Source organism: Euleptes europaea, chromosome 4 (genome assembly GCF_029931775.1).
Source record: "Euleptes europaea isolate rEulEur1 chromosome 4, rEulEur1.hap1, whole genome shotgun sequence".
NCBI classification, from domain to species: domain Eukaryota; kingdom Metazoa; phylum Chordata; class Lepidosauria; order Squamata; family Sphaerodactylidae; genus Euleptes; species Euleptes europaea.
In genome coordinates this window covers 103635196-103659057 of record NC_079315.1, presented here as the reverse complement: position 1 = coordinate 103659057, position 23862 = coordinate 103635196, and positions in this window count along the sequence as shown.

Genomic DNA, 23862 nt, shown 5'->3' with positions numbered 1-23862 from the left:
TGAGGAGGGCGGGGTTTGGGGAGGGGAGGGACTTCAATGCCATAGAGTTCAATTGCCAAAGCGGCCATTTTTCTCCAGGCGATCTGATCTCTATCGCCTAGAGATCAGTTGAATTAGCAGGAGACCTCCTGCTACTACCTGGCAGTTGGCAACCCTAGCGGGGTTTGGGGAGTGGAGAGACTTCAATGCCATAGAATCCAATTGCCAAAGTGGCCATTTTCTCCAGGTAAACTGATCTCTATCAGCTAGAGATCAGTTGTAATAGCAGGAGATCTCCTGCTAGTACCTGGAGGTTGGCAACCCTAATCATTCGCCCTGCCTCCATTTTATCTTCACAACAATCCTGTGGGATAGGCTAAGTTAGAGAGCCAGTGTGGTGTAGTGGTTAAGAGCGGCGAACTCTAATCTAGAGAATTGGGTTTGATTCCCCACTCCTCCATATGAAGCCTACTGGGCGTCCTTGGGGCTAGTGGTAAACGGCCCCTTGTGATGCGCTTACACCCAGAAGTGCCGCATCGCAACTCCCAGTTTGAGTGGTGAAGGCCCCTTGCATTGCGGCACGTCCGGGTGTAAACCGGAAGCGATGCGATTGCATTGGCGCGGTTGCGCCTGCGATCTTGCTCACCTCTGCCCCAAAAACCTTCTGCCGGAGGAGAGGAGGGATCCGGGAAGCCTACACATGGCTGTTCTGAGGGTCCAATGTGGGGAGAGCCTTGTGTGCTTCTCCAAGCAGTATGGAAGGAAGGGTGGAATTAAAATGGTACTAAAACCACTCAGGAAATGATATAAAATGCCTCCATCTCTCTCTCTCCCTCGACTTTGCGTTGGTACCCACCTAGCTACTGTGCTAATAGCTGCCAAATTCCTCAATAACCAAAAGAGAGAGAGAGAGAGGGCGAAAACGCATGGTCACTTTATCCTCCTTTAATCCCTGTTTTAGCCAGGATCGAACGCACATTAGGCGAAACGCATGCGTTCGATCCTGGCTGAACCCTGGCTGAAACAGGGATTATAGGAGGCTAAAGTGACCATGCGTTTTCGCCCAGAGAGAGAGAGAGAACTTTTGCTTGGCTAGGAATATAAGCAACCCCCTGCAACCGTTTCACATACTTCTCTGACTGTGGGGGGCAACCGTTGTGTTTCAAAAAATGGTCTTTGTCCAGCACCTTTCCCCTTCCCTTCCACATATTCTATAAAACCTTAGAACAAGAGACCAGCTTTCTTTTGGACCTGCCTGTAAAACCGAGGTGTGTGAGAGGCAATTACCCTGTTAGACATTTTCAGGGGGCGAGAAGAAGAAAAAAATGGCAGGGATTTGTTTTCCTTCCAAGTTGGTATTTTTGGAGGAATGTGCCTATAAGGGTTACTATAGCAATGTGCGCTGCGATTGAAACTGTAAGCATTAATGATGACTTGGAAGCTGACCCAGTGAAAACATTTCTCTCCTCCGGTGCGAGGTTTGCCTCAGCAGGGCCGTAATGCACAGCGCCCGCCGAGAAGTCAAGGATTCAGAGGTCTCTCTCCCAAAATCCCTCGACGTACGAGATAGATAGTTCAGATCCAGCGAAGAGAAAATAATACATTCTAATTTTATAAGAAACCAAAGTTCCTGCTTCAGCATATTTTGAGAATTCGGCATATATTTTGGGCGTCTGCAAGGCTGCATTTAAAGAGCCGTGTGCTTGCCAAGTGCAAATCCTTTTTTCTCCCCCTCTTGTTGCTTTTACAAACATAAATGTCAAGACTTAAGACTGCAATAAGCCCCGAGGGATCCATCACACTGCTTTCCCGCCCTTCCGCCAAGGAGCTCAGAGCAGCATATAAAATGTTTTCCCTCCATTTTCAATGACCCTAGGATTGCCAGCTCCAGGTTGGAAAATTCCTGGAGATTTGGAAGTGGAGAGAGGAGGGACCTTATCAGGGTATAATGCCATAGCGTCCACCATCTACATTTTCGCCAGGAGAAGCTATCTGTGCCATCCCGACAGCAATGGTAATTCTGGCAGATCTGGTAATTCTGGCTCCACCTGGAGGTTGGCAACCTTATTGTCATGTAGGTTATGCTTAACTGCACAATGTCCTCATGTCCTCTACACATCTGCCCAGTCCTGTTGACTAGATGTGTGCTGGAAGTTCTCAGCTTGAAACTTGCAGCCATTTTCTCCAGGTGAGCTAATCTCTATCGCCTGGAGATCAGTTGTAATAGCAGGAGATATCCAGCTAATACCTTGTGGTTGGCAACCCTACCCATGTGTTGTCAACCTGTGCCACAAGGGGCACAGCCTACGATTGCCAGGTCCCTGTTCTCCACTAGTGGGAGGTTTTGGGGGCAGAGCCTGAGGAGGGCAGGGTTTGGGGGGGAGGGTCTTCAATGCCATAGAGTCCAATTACAAAGTGGCCATTTTCTCCAGGTGATCTGATCTCTATCAGCTGGAGATCAGTTGTAATAGCAGGAGATCTTCAGCTAGTACCTGGAGGTTGGCAACCCTAGCACAGCCAGTGGGATTTTGCAGCATGCACTGACATTCTGCTGAAAGGACCCACAGATGTGGCTATTGTAAAGACTCAGTCCCACACTCTTCTAGCACTGTACTCCTGCTTACATCATAGTTCAGTGGATGGGAGGGAAAACTGCCTGCAAGCACAGAGTATACATAGCAGAGTTGCTGTAGCTCATACTTATGAATGACCTTATTTATTTATTTATTTATTTATTTATTTATTTATTTATTTATTATTTTGACTTACTACCCTGCTCTCCCCGGCCATAACTTGGCTCAGAGTGGCTTACAAAGAATACAATATCCCATTAAGTCAATAAAACCAATAAAACATCATTTGAATAGCCTTATAAAAGTCATATAAAACAATTAACCTAAATTCCCTAAGGCTCCTCTAGAGTGTAAAGCATAAAAACTACAACTAGGTGAGTAGATGGAATGAAGTCCCAGTTTGATATAGGGAAGAAAAAATATATAACAGCAGTGGGCGTTAGGACGGCCAGCATTTATTTATAGGGAACCATAGCTGGCTTCAACTATAAGCCTGGTGGAATAGCTCTGTTTTACAAGCCTTTCAGAACTCTTTAAGGTCCCACAGGGCCCTGGTCTCACTTGAGAGGCTATTCCACCAGGCAGGGGCCGGGACGGAGAAAGCCCTGGCTGAGGCCGAGGCCAGCTGGCCACTCCTTGGACCTTGTGCCCCACTTGCCACAATCTGTAGTTGTTAAAGCCACGAGAGTCCCCTGTGGCACCTTAAAATCTAACAACTTCATTGTGTGTTTGTGTGTGTGTGGGGGTGAGTTTTCATGTACTCTTGTTAGGGTTGCCATGCCCCTCTTTGCTATTGGTGGGAGGTTTTTGGGGTGGAACCTGAGGAGAGTAGGGTTCGGGTAAGGGAGGGACTTCAATGCCATAGAGTCCAATTGCCAAAGCGGCCATTTGCTCCAGGTGATCTGATCTATATCGGCTGGAGATCAGTTGTAATAACAGGAGATCTCCAGCTCGTACCTGGAGGTTGGCAACCCTAACTCTTGTCTACTCCATCAGATGCATGAAGAGGGCAGTGAAAACGTATAGCATTTGGTTCAGCACTGAATGACTCAAATGGCTGCTCAACGGGTTCACTCTGGATTTTTGCAGAACTGTGCGTACAGAAAAATGCTGATTGTGAGATGCTGATCCAAACACATGTGCCGCAGCTAAAGAAATTAAGGACTACTTGGATGAACACTGAACAGTAGGAGTTATTTTGGGGTTTTTTAAACCACAGAATATTTACTTATGGCTGATTTATATGACTGATTTAACTGTCTATTAGATTTTTTTTCCTGTACAACTCAATTGGGCTGTTTGAGAATGAGCATGCCTGAAAAGCTGATTGCACAATTCTGTACCATTAGGAAGGAATATGGCGGAGCAATTTGCCAGATAGCCACGAGCAGGCCAATGAACAGGCACCCCATCTATTGAAAAAAATCGGCTCCCAATTCATTGGCAAACAGGATGTGAGCAGAACCTGTGGGTGTTTGAGCATCCCTAGTTGTAATGCCTATTCAGCTAGAAACTCATTTAATATACCCTTAAAATCTATTAAATGAGAATGTTTTGTATGGTGCAGGAAATGCTTGCCCTGACCTGGATGGCCCAGGCTAGCCTGATCTCATTAGATCTCAGAAGCTAAGCAGGGTTGGCCCTGGTTAGTACTTGGATGGGTGACCACCAAGGAACGCCAGGGTCGCTATGCAGAGGAAGGCACTGGCAAACCACCTCTGAAAGTCTCTTGCCTTGAAAACCCTACTGGGTTGGCATAAGTTGGCTGCGACATGATGGCCCTTTACCCATAGGAAACTCTGTTGAGGTATGTTCAGAAGGCATGTTCAGGATCCAAAAACAATGGACAACAATGGAAAAATGAATGTGAGAATCAAGGCTCAGTTTGTTTTATATGGCGTACTCCAACTTTGGCTGCTCCTTTCTGCTTGCTCCATACAATTAGGGTTGCCAGGTCCTTCTTTGCCACTGGCGGGAGATTTTTTGGGTGGAGCCTGAGAAGGGTGGGGTTTGGGAAGGGGAGGGACTCCAATGCCATAGAGTCCAATTGCCAAAGCGGCCATTATCTCCAGGTGAACCGATATCTATCGGCTGGAGATCAGTTGTAATAGCAGGAGATCTCCAGCTAGTACCTGGAGGTTGGGGGAGAAACAGGCACCTCTATACTAATACCAAAGGTTAGGAAAATAGTATAGGAGCGAAGAACATTTACAAACAAGGTGCAATTTATATAAGCTACTGAGATACCTATATACATACAATGTACAAACACAAGTAACCACACTATAACCAACACACAGTATGTACAAAATAGACAATCAAAGGGCAAAAAGTCTTTCAAAGGTCTCAGCAGAGTACCAAGTAAGTAATATGAGTTCAAGTTCAATATTCAAGATGAATGAGAAGCCACAATCTTCAATAGGATACGGCTGTTTCAAATTCACAATAATGTAGAATCCTTCTTCAGTCCTTCCTGTATTTTAAAATTGCAGTACATAGTCATATACTCTAGATTACAGCTATTCAAGACACAAAGTTAAATGAATAAAACATACTTACAGAGACTGCGACAAGTCTCAAGCAGCCTGTTGAAAATCCTTAGCACTGGATCTGGATCGAAATGCTCTTTTGCATTTTTCTTCCCAGCATCATCCCAAACACCTCAGACATAATCTGCCCTATGGGCAATTTGTTAGAATTAAAAGAAATGCAACCAGTGCTAAGGATTTTCAACAGGCTGCTGCAGACTTGTCGCAGTCTCTAACTAATAGAGGCTATCCCTTTAAAGTCATCGCTAGAGCTCAGGATAGGATAAGGGGAGTTAATAGACAGGATCTATTATACAATAGATCCAGGAAGAGCAACAATGGACAGACTATTACATTTGCCCTACAATATACCCATCTGTCGGGACACATTGCCAGCAATTGAAAGACTTTTTGCTCTTTGATTGTATATTTTGTACATACTGTGTGTTGGTTATAGTGTGGTTACTTGTGTTTGTACATTGTATGTATATAGGTATCTCAGTACCTGGAGGTTGGCAACCCTACATACAATGCAGGCACACTGTCCTCCTGGGTCCACATCCCTGGAAGTCCTGGCTGACCTTAGCGAAATACCAAGCAGTATACAATGGGTTTATGATTCGCCATCTTGATAATCCTGGGATGGATGCCAAGTGGCTTTCTTGAATGAATGAGGCTTTGAATTGCTTCCAGAAGGGTAGGCCTAGATAAAATTGATTGGAAGGGACAGAGAGGAGGGGAGAGTTCCTATTAGCCTTGCTGAATCATTAGCTCTGGAGAAAGTCCAGATGAGTGTATGTCTTAATCAAGACTTTTTTTTTTAAAGCGATAAGTTTGCATAGCATGACACAAGAGATTGAACAATAGCCTGAGATGAGTTAACTGAGGGAGAGAAAAATGGAGGGGGTGGGGAAATGGGAAGCTTTCTTTCAGGGGTGTCAGAAACGCCAATCACAAATGCCAAACACTCTTATCCCATTTATGTGGGAGCAGAGCCAGAGAACAGGAATTATTGATCCCTGATTTTCCTACAGGGGCAGAGAGAGTCAAGTAAGGACCAAAGAGCTAAAAATAGAGACATTCCATTTACATATTGGCAAAATCCCACTTTGGAATTGGAGCCAGCTATCGAAAAGAAACATCTAGGGAGGTGAAGTAGATGAATCACCCAAGTTAGAGACTGAGACAAGTCAGAACCAACCCTGTTTTCCTTGAAATCGTCTTAGTGGCTGTGTTTATAGTTTTTAGTTTGGCTTTTGAGACTAAGCTGTGAGCTACAAACGGTGGTCTAGCCTAGTGCATTCTCCTGGCACGAACTTTTCATTTGTATGGTAATGAATGTTTAATCGGTGCTCATTTAACGGCACAAAAGAAGTGGTAATTGAAATTCTCCAAGGGGATTTTGAAACCAACAATATAGAATTCTGCCTTAAGAGAACACAAATGATGGACTCATTATATATTAATGAGGGCTGCAATTAAGAGAGAGAAAGAGATGGCCCCTATTAAGGCTATTGGCTATGCCACCCATCTTGTATAATGAACAAAATAAGACTTCAGATAGCTGAAAATGATTCCAAGGTCCTTAGTAGGGTTGCCAACCTCCAGGTACTAGCTGGAGATCTGCTGCTATTACAACTGATCTCCAGCCAATAGGGATCAGTTCACCTGGAGAAAATGGCCACTTTGGCAATTGGATTCTATGGCATTGAAGTCCCTCCTCTCCCCCAATCCTGCCCTCCTCAGGCCTCACCCCCAAAATCTCCTGCCGGTGGCAAAGAGGGACCTGGCAACCTTAGTCCTTAGTAGGGTTGCCAGGTGTCCCCCTGGCCACCGGCAGGGGATGGGGGGTTAGGGTTGCCAGATCCAGGCTCAGAAACTCCTGGAGATTTGGGAAAGGAGCCTGGGGAGTCCCAGGGACCTCAGTGGGGTACAATGCCATAGAGTCCACCCTCCGAAGCATCCATTTTCTCCAGGGGAACTGATCTCTGTAGTCTGGAGATGAACTGTAATTCTGGGGGATCCCCAGGTCCCGACTGGAGGCTGGCATCCCTAGTCCTTAGCAAGTGAAGTGGTGAAGACACATGTTGTATTGTAGCAATGCTATCCTAAGCAGAGTTACACCCTTCTATACCACCAACATCAATGGAGCGAGAAGGGTGTAACTCTGCTTAGGATTGCATTGCATGAGAGCTTGCCGCGTTTTTTTCTGCAGTGTGAATGCAGATTTTCTATTGCATGTATGCATGTGAACAAATCAAATGCTGGGTTTGTGAGTTGCTTTTCACTCTAAGGAGTAGCGTCTCTGCAGTCTTGCTCGCCTGTGTGCATCAGGAAGAGTGTTGCCTTTTCCAACAAAAAAAATATTTTAAAGCTGAACTGATGCCCATAGATATTCACCATTCTCTTTCCCCCCCAAATTCTCACAAACATCTTGAAAGCACTTGCAAAAGTGCTCCAGGGATGAGTAGGGGAGGTACATTTGTGGTGTCATGGGTTTAAGCCAGCAGGATCCCACTATATGCTGCAATTTTCCTGATTCCTACTAAACAATGGTGAAAACCAGAAGAACAGATTTTGCTTTCCAGATCTCCAAATCAAGTATTTTGAAGGCAGTATCTGTTCTTTTGGACTTTGAAAATAAGATAAACAAGTGTGGAACCTACAAGGACTTGCGGGAGGGGGTACTTCATTTCAATACTATTTCCTCTTTCTCTTCTTTTGGCAGTCTTCACATCCTCTCCCTGCTTCTTCTGTCCTTCCCACCAACTATTCTACTTTTTACCTGCCCCCCACATCTTCAGCTATATTAATTATTTATTTCATTTGTATCCCACTTTCTCCCGATGGAGACCCAAAACGGTTTATAATATTCTTCCCATCTCCACTGTATCTCGACAACCCTGTGATGCTGGTTAGGCTGAGAATGTGTGACTAGCTGAGGGGGCCACCCAGAAAGCTTAGATGGTACAGTGGATATTTAAACCTTGGTCTTACAGATCCTAATTTGACACTCTAATCACTACACCACTCTGGTATTCATGTAATATCTGCTGTTGAATATCAACAAGCCACTGGGCCAGGATGAATCACATGGTAGTGAGTTGTCCAGTGGTTGCAGCTAGGCCGGGCCACAGTGAGTCCTCCCTCAGAGGCCAAAACAGCCCTAGAAATGGCCCTGTCCCCTTCCTCCTGCCTTTTACTGACAGAAACCAAGGCTTGAAGTCTGGCAATCGCTATAATGGCCATTGAGAGTCTTAAAGCTACAGGTGGTGCTTCTTTAATTTGGGTGATTTTAAACCCCCCTGGTTTCAGATTTCAGGTTTGTTTTTTGTTTGTTTGGTTGTTGTTGTTTTTTGCAAACATAGGGCTTTTTGGGGTTTGTAGAAAGATCTGACTTGTTTGTTCATTGTTCCAGTCACTGAATTTAAGTATCCACAGATGGGGCCAAGTTGCGAATTAAATATATTGATGTGTACGTTGAACTCTAGGAAACTTACACAAGATAAGAAAGCCTATGAGATACGATTGTTTTGCATAATTTATCCTGATAGGATAGTTTGAGTTGATGGTGCAGCTTCTAGATTAACATTTTGGTAGAACCCTCACAACTATTGCATATGTACTTTCTTGAAAAGAAAGTACAGTGAAGTAACTCAAGGGTACTCTTGCCTTGTGTGAAGTAGATGACAATGCCATGTATCGAATCTTGTAGCACCTCAGTAATCAGGACTCTTATTTTTATAATAGAATAAACTTCTGTGGACTAGAACCCACTTTATCAGATGCATGTTGTGGATCTTCACCAGGCAGACATGGTGAAGATCCACTACATGCATTTGACAGTTCCTGTAGGATGGCGGCATCTCTAGATCTCAGAGATTGTGTATGGGGGTGGTCCTTCAGCCATTTTCAGTGCAATCATAAAAAGTGTTAAGTTCAGTGTACTTAGAAGAGTGTAACTCTGTTTAGGCTTGCACTACTGGGACTCTAAAGATCAATACCAGCACACTATATTAAGCCTGGAACCCAATTTGCAACCAACGCAGATGGTGTAACACCAGCTTTATATAGTATAATAAAGGTTGGCCAACATGCCGCCACACTTCTTGTAAAAACCAGGAAGTGACAAAGGGTATCTCTAGGAATCACCAGAAACACGATGGTTACCACAAATTTTCTAGTGATTACTAGAGCTACCTTATGTCACTTCCAGGTTTTTACTTGAAGTGACATAGCGCCATAGTTGGTGTTGTGGCCCCTCATGGGCTTGCCCACACCCCTCCTGCTGATTACCCGAGATGGCTGAATAGTTGAATATCGGCCATGAGTTTTAAGTGTATAGAAGTGGATGTATATGGGCTTTGCATGAATGATCAGGGCCCTTATTCTGCACACAAAGCTGTATAGGTCTTGCTGTACATTTTCAGCTATATGCACTAACATTGGGGTTAGAGTCAGCAGGCATGCTCCCACTCCCCTCTATGTGCGCAAAGTGTACATACTTTGAATGCCTGAGCAGGGCTTAAGTTCCACAGTATCCAGTTTGCTAGTGAATTCCAATCCGGTAGCTTCATACTGGGAGCTCTCTTTGAAACTCTTTGTTGGTGTCTGGCGGCTTTAAGAACTGTAACTTTGAAGCCCTGGAAAGTGAAGTACCCTCCCTTGTTTATGAGTGTTACTATTTTTAAATGTCTGATTAGTGTATATTCTGTTGCACAGAAGTTGGTCTTCTGTCCTGTGGAAGTGGAAGAAGATTTGCTTCTTGAACACATGAAGCTGCCTTATACTGAATCAGACCTTTGATCCATCAAAGTCAATATTGTCTACTCAGACCAGCAGCGGCTCTCCAGGCTCTTAGGCAGGGGTCTTTCACATCACCTACCTGCCTAGTCCCTTTAACTGGAGATGCCAGGGATTTAACCTGGGACCTTCTGCATGCCAAGCAGATGGTAATTTCACAGGATTTATTCCAAGGTCACTTCTTGAGTTTATATATTTCTGTGGCTGTTGAGTAGGACTACTAGCAGCTTCAAATTGTTGGGTGGGGGACTGACCGTAAGGAATAGGCTTGCCATTTGCCTGCTTGGGGGTGGGAGATCTCCTACCCCCAGATCTCATTGCCTGCAGGCACTCCAGCAGTTGGTGAGAATGAAAAATAAAAGAATATTGTCATCAGGAAACAGCAGTACATCACTTCCATCATGTAAACCCGGAAGTAACGTCACACTTCTCTAGGAATGGCCTTAACTCCGTTTCTGGCAATTCCTAGAGAGGCGTGACATCACTTCCGAATTTCCCCCTGGAGTGTCTGTAATGCTTACCCCTCACCCCCATGTACCCTCCTCCTGGACTCTGGCCAGCCTTAGAAAGGAAGGACTGGCCTACTTCCTTAAACCTATGAGAGGAAAGGAAAATCTTGCAGGATGAGCTGTAGATCCTCGATCCTTGATGATGATGTCTAGAGGTAGCTGAGAGCTGTAGGTAATAGCCAATGGCTTTTGGTTACTTTTTTTTTTTTTTTTTGCTCATTCTTGGGTATCTTTCTGTGAAAGTATTGTAAAGTATGCAAGGTTGATCTTTGAAAGTATTGTAGCTTGAAGTGTTTTAGTTTTACTGCAAGATATATTTCTCACTTTTTCTCATTTTCTCAGAGGTGCGCAATATTACATCAGTTTTACTCTCTCCAGAGTAGGACATAATTTGTAAACAAAAGGGAAAAGGTAAGAATTTCCATTGGTTATCATTCCACAGTGTTTATGTACCAGCCAAATGTGTTGTTTGTGTGCATCTGAAGGCTTGGGTTTTTTGTTGAAGAACCCCAAGAGCCTTCTTTGGATCAGAAATCACTGTTTTCCTGTTGTGTGGAGTAACAATAACAGAAAAGTCATTAAGTGATGTCTAAGAGCATTCTTTTGAAAGAATCAATTAAGATTCTGCCCCCACCCAGCCTTCAAATTTAAAAAAACAACGGAGTCTCTAGTTTAGAGTAAAATAAATAATATTTGATGTCCCATGCTATGAAGTTGGTGCTATTAGGTCAAGTCAACCTATTGCTTGTAACAGCAGCCCAGGAAAGAATTCAGAATTTGACAGATCTAAAAGGAGCCCCGTGGCGCAGAGTGGTAAGCTGCAGTACTGCAGTCAAAGCTCTGCTCACGACCTGAGTCCGATCCCAACAGAAGTTGGTTTCAGATAGCCGGCTCAAGGTTGACTCAGCCTTCCATCCTTCTGAGGTCGGTCAAATGAGTACCCAGCTTGCTGGAGGTAAATGGAAGATGGCTGGGGAAGGCACTAGCAAACCACCACGAAAACAAAGTCTGCCTAGTAAACGTCGGGATGTGACATCACCCCATGGGTCAGGAATGACCCGCTGCTTGCACAGGGGACCTTTACCTTTTAAATGTTGCTAAATCACAGTCTCTAAGCCTTTGGTCTGTGATTTAGCAACACTTAGATCTGTCAAATTTTGAACCTTCCCTGGGCTGCTGTTACAAGCCATAGCTCTGACGTGGATGGCCCAGGCCAGCCCAGTCTTATCAGATCTCGGAAGCTAAGCAGAGTCGTCCCTGATCATTATTTGGATGGGAGACCACCAAGGAATACCAGGGTGACAACATAGATGCAGGTAATACCAAACCACCTCTGAACAAGTACTGGTCCTAAGCATTTATATGAAAAACAACAACAATGCACCAAGAAAACTAAAGGCGAATGCAACTTCATCACATTCAGCAGTTTCTAGTTGTGACATTTCCTGACACCCCAGAGAAAAGGTGATCAAGTTCATGTGGTAATGGTGGTGGTGGTGGGGGGGGGGGAGAAAGTCTTCTTCTGATCCTAATAAGAGTGGCTCAATGGCAAAGCATATAGGCTGCATGCAAAAATGCAAACAATTTCTCAGCTTGTCTCCAGCAGTTCAAGGGCCTACCAGGAAATTCCTTTGTTTTGAGACTGGGGAGAACTATAGCTCAGCATCTGAATGCATAACCGTGCAATCTTAAACAAAGTTACACCCTCAAGCCCGTTGACTTCAAAGGACTTACAAGGGTGTAACTCTGTCAGGTCCCAGGTGTGGTCGCCCTGGCACATCAAGGTAGCAGAGCTGGGAGTCAGTTCTACTTGAGCCCGTGGAGCGAACTGTTGTCAGGTAAACACATTACTGAGCTACCAATGCTCTGACTCAGTTTAAAAGAGTTCCAGCCTTACATACAACTGAGGTATCAGAACAGCTATCCCACGTGCCCCTTTACTCAACTTCTTCTGGATGTCGCTAGGAAAATTAGTCAAATCACTTCCAAACCTAAAGAGTTCACAGAAGTTACTAGTCCACAAATATTTTTGCTAGACTTCATTTCCACATTGGTTTATGTTTGTACTTTATGTTCTTTTAAAAATACACTTGCAAAGCTTCCTTTCTTGACTGCCCAGCGGCAATACTTTACTGTCATGGGCAACCAAGGAATTTTTCAATATCTATCTATCTATCTGTCTGTCTGTCTGTCTGTCTGGCTGGCTGGCGTGGTGTAGTGGAGTGGTTAAGAGCAGTGGGCTCTAATCTGGAGAACCGGGTTTGATTCCTTACTCCTCCACGAGTGGTGGACTCTTAGCTGGAGAACCGGATTTGTTTCCCCATTCCTATACATGAGCGGTGGATTCTAATCTGGAGAACTGGGTTCGATTCCCCACTCCTCCATATGAAGCCTGCTGGGCTAGTCACAATTCTCTCAGAACTGTCAGCCCCACCTACCTTACAAGATGCCAGTTGTTGGGGGAGGGGGCAAGGCAAGGAAGTGGTAAGCTGTTTTGAGACTCCTTAAAGGTAGAGAAAATTGGGGTATAGAAATCAACTCTTCTTTCTGTCTATCTGTCTGTCTGTCTGTCTGTCTTGAGCTTGCCAACTACCAGGTGGTAGCTGGAGATCTCCCGCTATTACAACTGGTCTCCAGGTGACAGAGATCTGTTCACCTGGAGAAAATGGCCACTTTGGAAGGTAGACTGTATGGCATTATACCACACTGAAGTCCTTCCCCTCCTCAACCCCTGCCTTCCTCAGTCTCCACTCTAAAGCTGGCAACTCTAGTCTGTCTGTCCGCCTGTCTGTCTGTCTGTCTGTCTGTCTGTCTGTCTGTCTTTCACATGTTTATCCTGCCCTCATTCCAAAGAGCTCAGGACAGGGTACATAGTTCTTCCTATCACTATTTTATCTTCACAGCAATGCTGTGAGTAAGGTTGCCAACCCTACTGGGAGATCTCCTGATATTACAACTGATCTCCAGGTGACAGAGATCAGCTTGTCTGGAGAAAATGGCAGCGTTGGAAGGTGAATTTTATGGCATTATACTTCATTGAAGTCCCTCCCCATCCCTAACCCTGCCCTCCTCAGGCTCCACCCCCAAAATCTCCGGGTATTTCCCAACCTGGAGCTTGCAGGTTGTGGTTGGTTACTCTGTGTGGTACCTACCTGTGTGGTAGGTTACTCTGAGAGAGAGTGAATAGCCCAAAGTTGTCTAGTGAGCTTCATGTCTGACAGCACCATCCTAAAATGAATTAGGTAATCAAGAGGTTTTCTCAACCTCTTGGTTATCTAATTCACTCCAGAGTTGGGATTTCCCCTTCATTTGTCTTTCTGAAAACACTTTCTTAGGGTTCAGCCCCACTGTGCAGACTTGCTTAGGATTGAATGGTGAATGCATATTGAAAGCTAGGCCTTGCCCCAATTCTGATCTAGCACTAACCACTATGCTGTACTGTAAGCTTGATGTCAATTTTCTATTTTTCTTGTTTCAGAAAAGGCAAACGTGATCTTGGTCTGCATCAACAGAAGTACAGTGTCCAGATCACACAAAGTGATGGTATCGCTTTACTCTGCTCTGGTTATACCTCACCTAGAGTATTGTGTTCAGTTTTGGGCACCGCAATTTAAGAAAGATGTAGACAAGCTGGAACGTGTCCAGAGAAGGGCAACAAAGATGGTGAGGGGTCTGGAGACCAAGTCCTATGAGGAAAGGTTGAAGGAGCTGGTATGTTTAGCCTGAAGAGGAGAAGACTGAGAGGGGATATGATAACCATCTGCAAGTACTTGAAGGGCTGTCATGTAGAGGATGGTACTGAGTTGTTTTCTGTTGCCCCAGAAGGTTGGACCAGAACTAAGGGGTTGAAATTAAATCAAAAGAGTTTCCGTCTAGATATTAGGAAGAATTTTCTAACAGTTAGAGTGCTTCCTCAGTGGAATAGGCTTCCTCAGGAGGTGGTAAGCTCTTCTTCCCTGGAGGTTTTTAAGAAGAGGTTAGATGGCCATCTGTCAGCGATGCTGATTCTATGACCTTAAGCAGATGATGAGAGGGAGGGCATCTTGGCCATCTTCTGGGCATGGAGTAGGGGTCACTGGGTGTGTATGTGGGAGGTAGTTGTGAATTTCCTGCATTGTGCAGGGGGTTGGACTAGATGACCCTGGTAGTTCCTTCCAACTCTATGATTCTATTCAATTGTGGATGTTATGTTGTTTTCAGATTCACAGCTGTTTCCTTGAGGTCACAGCGACATTGTTGGAAAACGCCAGTGAAAAGTGGGTTTTCAGTCCAGGATGGTCGCTGTCTCTCTTTCTGGGGCCAATATTTTAAGCCAGATTTTCTGTAATAATCTTAGGGGCTTGATTTGTCATTGCATTCCAGTTCTAAATATGAACCAGATTTATGAATTTCCCTGTATTTGGCATGAAGACAGGAACAAGGCACTAATCATCTGCTTGACTTTTGAGACCACAGCGGCATGTCTAACAGTCGATAACACGATCAATGAAAGTTGGCACCCAGCCTCTTTGTTTCTGCCATTAATGTTACTAAGGAATTTAAAGAAAACTGCCTCATGGCAGCTGCAAAGAGTTATCAGCATCTTCATGGTAGTCCAAAATAATATGGGTTTGATCTGAAATGAATTAAAAAAAATGTTTTGTGAAACTATATCTCAGCCTTTCTTAACTAAGTAAAACTTTGGCAAAACTCACTGTCCCAGTTCACCAGAAGCCGAGGCTGGAGATTTCCTGCCATTTGATCAAAGTTTTCAGTCAGGTTTGATATTTTGATTTTTTACTTAGACCTTGTAACACTTAACAGGGCAATCCTAAACAGAGTTACACCCTTCGAAGCCCATCAAAGTTAGTGTTCTTAGATGGGTATATTTCTGTGTAGGGTTGCACTGCAAACCCTAGTCAATGTTTTAAATTAACTGATCATGTAAAAAAGAACAGGGATAAAAAGGTGTTTCCTTCTATTTTGACTTCCTTGTGGAACAGATTCTCATGTATGCCTTTAAAAAAAACCATCACATTTCAGAGCAGTGGAATCTGCCTCCCAGAAGCAGAGGAATTGGTTCAGTTTGTACTTTGAACCGAGTAAAAGAATTCCATTTAGATGAAGAGTTTGCTCCTTTTCAGTCCAAGTGCTCTGATTCAGAAGGACTATTTCTCTATCCCTTTCCTGGCTCTGACTTTGCTTCTTGAAAAGGCAGTTTTGCAAGCCCTCCCCCTTTGAGTACACTATCTGGAACAACGCGGCATTTGAGAAACATGTTTGAGAAAAAACAGTTACAAACAATATAGAATTGGTCAGTATCAAGTTGTCCCAAAGGACGTTGGAGTGCTTCTGGGCAAATGTGCAATTGTCGAAGGCTTTCACAGTCAGAGTTCATTGGTTCTTGTAGGTTATCCGGGCTGTGTAACCGTGGTCTTGGTATTTTCTTTCCTGACGTTTCGCCAGCAGCTGTGGCAGGCATCTCCTCTGAAGATGCCTGCCACAGCTGCTGGCGAAATGTCAGGAAAGAAAATACCAAGACCACGGTTACACAGCCCAGATAACCTACAAGAACAAATGTGCAATTGTTTGCCAGTCTCAACGCAGGATTGCTAATGACTTTCCGTAAAGGAGCGTGCAACTGACAGCATTCCAGACACAACTGTAAATATTACCCTCCTCTATTTATTACTCAGCAGCCTGAAATCGCAGCATATGGACTACTGAAGGTCAGCAGTTAATAGAGACTTCTAGCCCGTTGTTAACTATTTGCTTGTTGTTCATCAGCGTAGTAAAACAGTAACTTCTTAGTCTCGGCTGCCCCAAGTCACATGACGCAAGAAGCTGATAGACCAGAAATGACCACGGCAGCTTGCAAAAGACATAGGATCGATTGCAAAACCGAAGTGCTTTTGTGGCACACACAAGCCAGAGCCGGTCTGTGCATTCAGCAAAATGAAGTGAACCTGAACCAGCAGGTTCATAGCTTGGGGGGACTATTTGGTCAGGTCTATAGGGAGAGCTATAAGTGGGGAGGGGCTGTGGCTGAGTGGTAGAGCATCTGCTTGGCATGCAGAAGGTCCCAGGTTCAATCCCCGGCATCTCCAGTTAAAGGGACTAGGCAAATAGGTGATGTGAAAGACCTCTGCCTGTAGGGTTGCCAGCCTCCAGGTACTAGCTGGAGATCTCTCGCTATTACAACTGATCTCCAGCCGATAGAGATCAGTTCACCTGGAGAAAATGGCCACTTTGGCAATTGGACTCTATGGCATTGAAGCCCCTCCCCAAACCCCGCCCTCCTCAGGTTCCACCCCAAAAATCTCCTGCCAGTGGCAAAGAGGGACCTGGCAACCCTATCTACCTGAGACCCTGGAGAGCCGCCGCCGGTCTGAGTAGACAATACTGACTTTGATGGACCAAGGGTCTGATTCAATATAAGGCAGCTTCATGTGTTCGTGTGTCCTTTGCACAGTTTCAGGTGGTGCACTGACTCCACTTTCCTCCTAGAGAAGTGCAATATGGCCATGGCTATCCATGTTCTAATCATATCTATGCTAGACTGCTACAGTTCACTCTGTACAGTGCTGCCTTTGAAGACTGTTCAGCGTCATCAATTGGTACACAGTGCCATGGCAAGATTGCTGGCAGGGGCTAATTCCTGGACATTTTGTCTCATGTGATAAAAGAACTGACTACCTAGTCACCTCTGGGCACAGTTCAAAATGCTGGTTATCACCTTTAAAGTCTGAATTATACAGTGGCTTTTCTCCTTAAAGGGCCACTTCTTCCATACAAACCTGCCTGACTTCAGTCATCCTCAGAGGTCCTGCTCTGTGCACCCCTATCTTCTGGATGATGACTAGAAACAGGACCTTTCCTGGGGTGGCACCTCAGCTATGGAATGTCCTCTCACAGAGCAGGACCTCTGAATTTGAGACACTAAGTAAACCTCTTTTTGTTCACCCAGACTTTGGGTTTTGGTTCCTTTCATTTTCTTTCTGATACATATATCTTTGATGAATGCAACCTCCTTTCTTGCCGCTACATGTTTTTTGCTTATGCTGTTTATGGTAAATGTATTGATATGCTGTAGGGATCCCTAACTTAGTGCCCATGGGAAACATGGCCTCATCAACACCATACCTGGCACCCACCAAGAAAGTGAGCAGGGTTAGATAGAGCTTTTGGCTAGCAGGGCTTCTGATTGGTTGTTGGAGATCTGGTTGGCTGTGCAGATGTTAAAAGTGGTGGTGACCCTGTGGCACAGAGAGGTAAGCTGCAGTACTGCAGTCCAAGCTCTGCTCACGACCTGAGTTCGATCCCAACGGAAGTCGGTTTCAGGTAGCCGGCTCAAGGCTGACTCAGTCTTCCATCCTTACTAGGTCGGTAAAGCGAGTACCCAGCTTGCTGGGAGTAATGGGAAGATGACTGGGGAAGGCACTGGCAAACCACCCCATAAACAAAGTCTTCCTAGTAAACATCGTGATGTGACATCACCCCATGGGTCAGGAATGACCCGGTGCTTGCACAGGGGACCTTTACCTTTAACCACGCCCAAATCTACAACTTCATGCCTCTTGTCCTTCTGTTTTTACTTAAGCCATTGATAAAAATGTGGATGTCTTTGGCCATTCTTTCGCAAGGTCTGAGTCAGGCCATCCACATGATGCAGTTCTTTTTCCCAGCAAAGGCTGTTCTCGACTAGAACATGATTTATTTCATTTGGGCCAAGTTCAAGAATGCTAACTCGAAATGCATTCCCTGGGACCTGGCTTGATTTTTTCTTCCCCTTGGCTATCACAGTTCCATTGTTCTTCCCAGGCTGCCCGGCAGCCCTTTAAGGATTTGCAACGGAGGTCGCCAAATGCTATTATCCTTTATTAGTAAGAGGTAAGCTTCCCAGCTCCCGAGATTTCGAAAGCCTCCTCTTTGTTTGGGTATCGCTTACCATCGGACACACGTGCTTGTCAGAGTTCCTTTGCTCCTGATTCAGCAAAAGTAAAAGCTAAAAACGTCTCTCTGTGTGCACGGGAGGGAACCTCGTTTACTTTGGGCTATTTATGTTTGAAGAGATGGCCTTATGGGAACGCATCCAAGAGAGCAGGAGAAAATGTATTCTGCAAAGCGAAGGAGGCAGCAGGCGCATCCTGTATTTCTCTGCCATTCAGCAGTACCCGCTGCCAACATCAACATCATATACTTGCAAAGCTGTACTTTACTTGTTTTTACATTGCGTGTTTGGACTGAGCCATGGCGAATCGATGTTGTCTTCCCCTTCTGCATCAGCATTGATGATACCAAGTTGGATAGCCGTGCTAGAAGAAGAGGAGGAAGAGGAGGAGGAAGAAGAGTTGGTTTTTATATGCCTACTTTCTCTACCACTTAAGGGAGACTCAACTCGGTTTACAATCACCTTCCCCTCCCCACAACAGACATCCTGTGAGGTAGGTGGGGCTGAGAGAGCTCTAACAGAGCTGTAACTTGCCCAAGGTCACCCAGCTGGCTTTGTGTGTAGGAGTGGGGAAACAAATCCAGTTCACCAGATTAGCCTCCGCCGCTCATGTGGAGGAGTGGGGAATCAAACCCGGTTCTCCAGATCAGACTACACCACTCCAGACCACCACTCTTAACCACTATACCACGCTGGCTCTCAGAACATCTTAGCACTTCACAATGGAAAATAGGGACTTATACATGTTTACTCGGAAGGAAGGCCAGTTGCATTTGGTGAGAATTAGGGCCAAATGACACGTGACATTGAACGCTGTATTGTTTCTCCCCAATGATTTCTTTCATTTGATAATTTAGCTGTGGAAGCTGCAATCAGCAGTGAAGGACCAGGATGGAGGTGGAAGGAGTATTGTTAACACTTTCTGCTTTCGCTTGTATTTCTACTAAGGGCCTTGCTACATTGCTATGCCCTTCCGGTTGTTGGTGGACAAAATGAGGACTTTGTTGGATTGTGTTAACTCTTTAAGTACTGCAGCTTCCTCTGAGCTTACCACAAAATCTTCAAGTTTGGGCTTTTCAAATCCAGGTAGATCCAGAACTCTGGGCTGGTACCCTTAATTTGTTGGATCTAGAATGCTGGGCCCATAACCTGTTGGATTGTGAGGGTTTTGTTATGCCCAAATCCCTGTTAAATTAGCAGAGTGCGCAAAGGCTGTTGTGCGCAGAGAAGCCCATCCAAATCTCTGTGTGTGCCAGGAACAAAATTGCTAGGAGCCTTTTGTCTATTTAACTAATATACTTCATTTATTGTAGGAAATCCATTTCTGGATAGGATAAAGTATAGTTGCCTATCTATTCTAACTAACTAGGAGATCCGGGACATTCGTCCTTCCCTCATGGTGGCAAGATGGAGAAGAGTGCCAGTGTGAGTGAGGAGGTGGGAAGAAACAGGAAGGAAGGAAATTTTCCTAAGAGTAGCAATCTACATATCAAAGGGATAGGTCAGAGCAGTAGAAAAAGGATGCCCCAGTGTCTTGTCCCCTCTATCTCTCTGACTCACTAGTCTTGTCCCCTCTGGAGTCTGAGGTTAAGAGACAGCACAAAGTCCTTCACTTCCAACAGACTTTGTATCAGAGGTGTGATGGGAGTTTTGTGTCTCCTTGATGCACACTGGCCCTAAGGCTGCAAACTCTGGGTTGGGAAATTCCTGGAGATTTTGAGGTGGAACCTGGGGAGGGGAGGGTTTGGGGAGGAGAGGGACCTCAGCAGGGTATAATGCCATACAGGTAAAGTTGCCAGGTCCCTCTTCGCCACCAGCGGAAGGTTTTTTGAGGGGAGCCTGAGGAGGGTGGGGTTTAGGGAGGGGAGGGACTTCAATGCCATGGAGTCCAATTGCCAGAGCGGCCATTTTCTTTAGGTGAACTGACCTCTATCAGCTGGAGATCAGTTGTAATAGCAGGAGATCTTTTCTCAAAGGCCCAGACAGCCCTGGAAAGGGCTCTACCACCTTCCTATGCCTTTTACTGATAGAAACCAAGGTACCCAATCTCCAGATTTATGTATCCACAGATTTAGCCATGTTGAGAATTTGAGATTTGATTGGGAAATATGACATTCTCCTCTATACGTATTTAAGAAAACTGTTAACAAAATCATTTTCTGTATTATGGGGTGTTATAAACTTGTTTCCCTTGACTTTCCAGGAATTAGGGATAATCCCTTGACACGTCACAGATAGCATGTTCCTTTTATGGCATGTTGATTACTAATAATTGAAAGTATCCTGTCTTTTCCCACAAATGCATTGCTTGTTATATTCAGGACATATTATGAAATTTATTTGTCCAAATGACAAGAACAGTTTTCAGGGTCGCAAGAAATCTTTGTAGCTGCTCTTTGCTCCTGAACCTGCTTTATTCTCTGTGACTCTCATTCGAGGAAAGCATTGCAAAAGAACAGTCAGAACTTTTCGGCAAGTGACATCAAGGAGGATGTGGGTGGAAGAAGTGAAGCACTGTTGCTCAATACAGGAACTCTCAGTACAGAAACTAGGAATACTCCAGAGCTCTCCTCAATAGTGTTTTGGCATCTTTATTTTTATTTTAGCATATCTCTTTCCTAAGAGTTCCTAAGGCTTGGGTTGCATTCAGAAAACATAACAGCATGAGCAACCAGGCAGGAGCGAATGATCTGTCCGCACAGTCCACAATCCTGCTTCACATAGTCCTCCAGGTTGCCCCTGGAAGGCCTGTAAGCAAAGCATGGAGACTCCTTCTGTGGATGTCTCCTAGCACCGGTATTCAGATGACTACTGCCTCTGAATATGGATGCTCCATTTTGTCATTGTGGCTAATAGCTATTGATGGACCTCTGTCACCAAGAATGTCACAACAAGCTCCACTTAAGTCCAGGTATGAACACATACACATGAACACATGAAGCTGCCTTATACTGAATCAGCCCCTTGGTCCATCAAAGTCCCTATTGTCTACTCTGACTGGCATTGGCTCTCCAGGGTCTCAGGCAGAGGTCTTTCACATCACCTACTTGCCTGGTCCCTTTAATTGGAGGTGACGGGGATTGAACCTGGGACCTTCTGCATGCCAAGCAGAGGCTCTACCACTGAGCCACAGCCTCGTGCGTTTCTGCACATTTTGCCCGTGTTTTCCAGATTCTCTCTAATACAGGTCCCAGGGACAGTGAGGCAACCTTTGACGGTCGGGAAAGGCATGCATAATCAAAACAAAGCACTGGAGCAGTCGGCGGGGGTGACCATGAGGGACACACACAGCCCTGCATAAATGGCCGACAGCTGAATGAAACGGGGGTTTACAATCCTGGCTTGTAGGAAGAAAAGAAACTCCGATACAGCCCAGTAGCTGTATTCATATGTCGCATGGATCCAGAATTTGTTTCAGACCAGAAAACCTTCATTTTGTTACATGAAAGAAGGGAGAGGTGGAAAGGGAGGGGAGAGCATGGCAAAAAGCCGTGTTCATGCACGTCTCACCTTAGCTGGACTTTCTGGTGACGTTTGAATGCAGCCTTAATTGGACTCCTGAAATTAAAAATTCCAATTAAAGTGCTCCAAACCATGTTTTAGCAAATGAAACATGTTCCATTTCTGCTTCACCTTGGCCAGATAAGATGGTCTTTGGGGGTCTGCCGGATATTTCTCAGAGTTGGAAAATTTACGAGACAAGGGGAGTGCCACAGTTGTGAGGCAGCCACAAAAGATCTCTCTTCTTTCCATTGCTATTAACAAATGTCTTAACAAGGATGGCCAAAAAGATCTTGGTTGATTTTAAAGATTGTGTTGGCTGACAAATGTGAAAAGATGGGTCAAGGGGGCTAGGGTTGCCAGGTCCCCATGCTCTGGCCACTGCTGGGGCATGAGGGGGTGGGGTGCCAGATCCAGGTTGGGAAACTCCAGGAGATTTGGGGGTGGGGCCTGGGGAGAATGGGTTGGGGCCTGAAGAGGACGGGGACCTCAGTGGGAGAGCCAGTGTGGTGTAGTGGTTAAGAGCAGTGGTTTGGAGTGGCGGACTCTAATCTGGAGAACCGGGTTTGATTCCCCACTCCTCCACATGAGTGGTGGACGCTAATCTGGTGAACCGTGTTGGTTTCTCCACTCTTACACATGAAGCCAGCTGGGTGACCTTGGGTTAGTCACAATTCTCTCTGAACTTTCTCAGCCCCACCTACCTCACAAGGGGTCTGTTGTAGGGGGAGGAAGGGAGGGTGATTGTAAGCTGGTTTGATTCTTCCTTAAGTGGTAAAGTTAGCATATAAAAACCAACTCTTCCTCCTCCTCCTCCTATTACTCCTCTTCTTCTTCATTTCTGATTTTAGACTTCTGGCTGGTTCTACAACTCAAATCCTATTTCATTGTTTATTGAATGTCCCATCTTATTGATTGTATTGATGCACACTGTAATCCACCTTGAGTCCCAGTGAGAAAGGCGGACTATAGATAACATAAATAAATAAGTACCAATACTGCTTAGCTTCTGAGATATGACAAGCTCAGACTATACGATACCATTCCATATCCCCCCAAGAAAGTTAGCTGGACTCTAAGTCCCATGAAAAGGAGCCCTGTGGTGCAGAATGGTAAACTGCAGTACTGCAGTCAAAGCTCTGCTCACAACCTGAGTTCAATCCCGACAGAAGTTGGTTTCGGGTAGCCGGCTCAAGGTTGACTCAGCCTTCCATCCTTCCAGGGTCAGTAAAATGAGTACCCAGCTAGCTGGGGGTAAAGTGTAGATGACTGGGGAAGGTGATGGCAAACCACCCCATAAAATATACTCTGCCTAGTAAATGTAGGGTTGCCAACCTCCAGGTAGTTTATGCTAAATAATTGATACATGTGCTGAATAACCTCAGTTAAAGTAATAAACAGCACCAACTGGACTCAATGGTATTGAAGTCCTTTCCCTCCCCAAACCCTGCTGTCCTCAGGCTCCACCCCAAAAACCTCCCACCGGTGGTGACGAGGGACCTGGCAACCCTAAGTAAATGTCGCGATGTGATGTCACCCCATGGGTCAGTAATGACCCAGTGCTTGCACAGGGGACTACCTTTACCTTTAAGCCCCATGAAAATCATGTTTGTGTGAGCAGCTAGGGCTGAAAGCCCTCCTTGCACAGGGGATAAATTGGGGACAGGAAGAGGAAAAAGCTTTGTGCAGAGGAACCATTACAAAGTGGCTTTGGTCTTTGAAAAAGCCTGGCCCGAATTCACATTGAGAGTCATTCAATTAATTTTCAGCCCTCTCCCTCACCCCCGGGAAGTTTTCAACCCATCAGTAAATTAGGTTTGCCAACAGCCTTGGTGAATCCAGTCCTTTTAATAGGCTGAACGTGTAAAAGTGGGCAGCTTTCCATTCTTCTGCTGTCCAGATGCCACTGGCAATTGCAAGATGTACTACGAACATTTGCAAAGAACGCCCTCTCGTTCGTGTGGTCTGTAAAGACAAAACTCCAGGCTAGGTTTTAAAGAGAAGTTGTTGTTGTTTTTAATGATATTTCGAAGAATGTG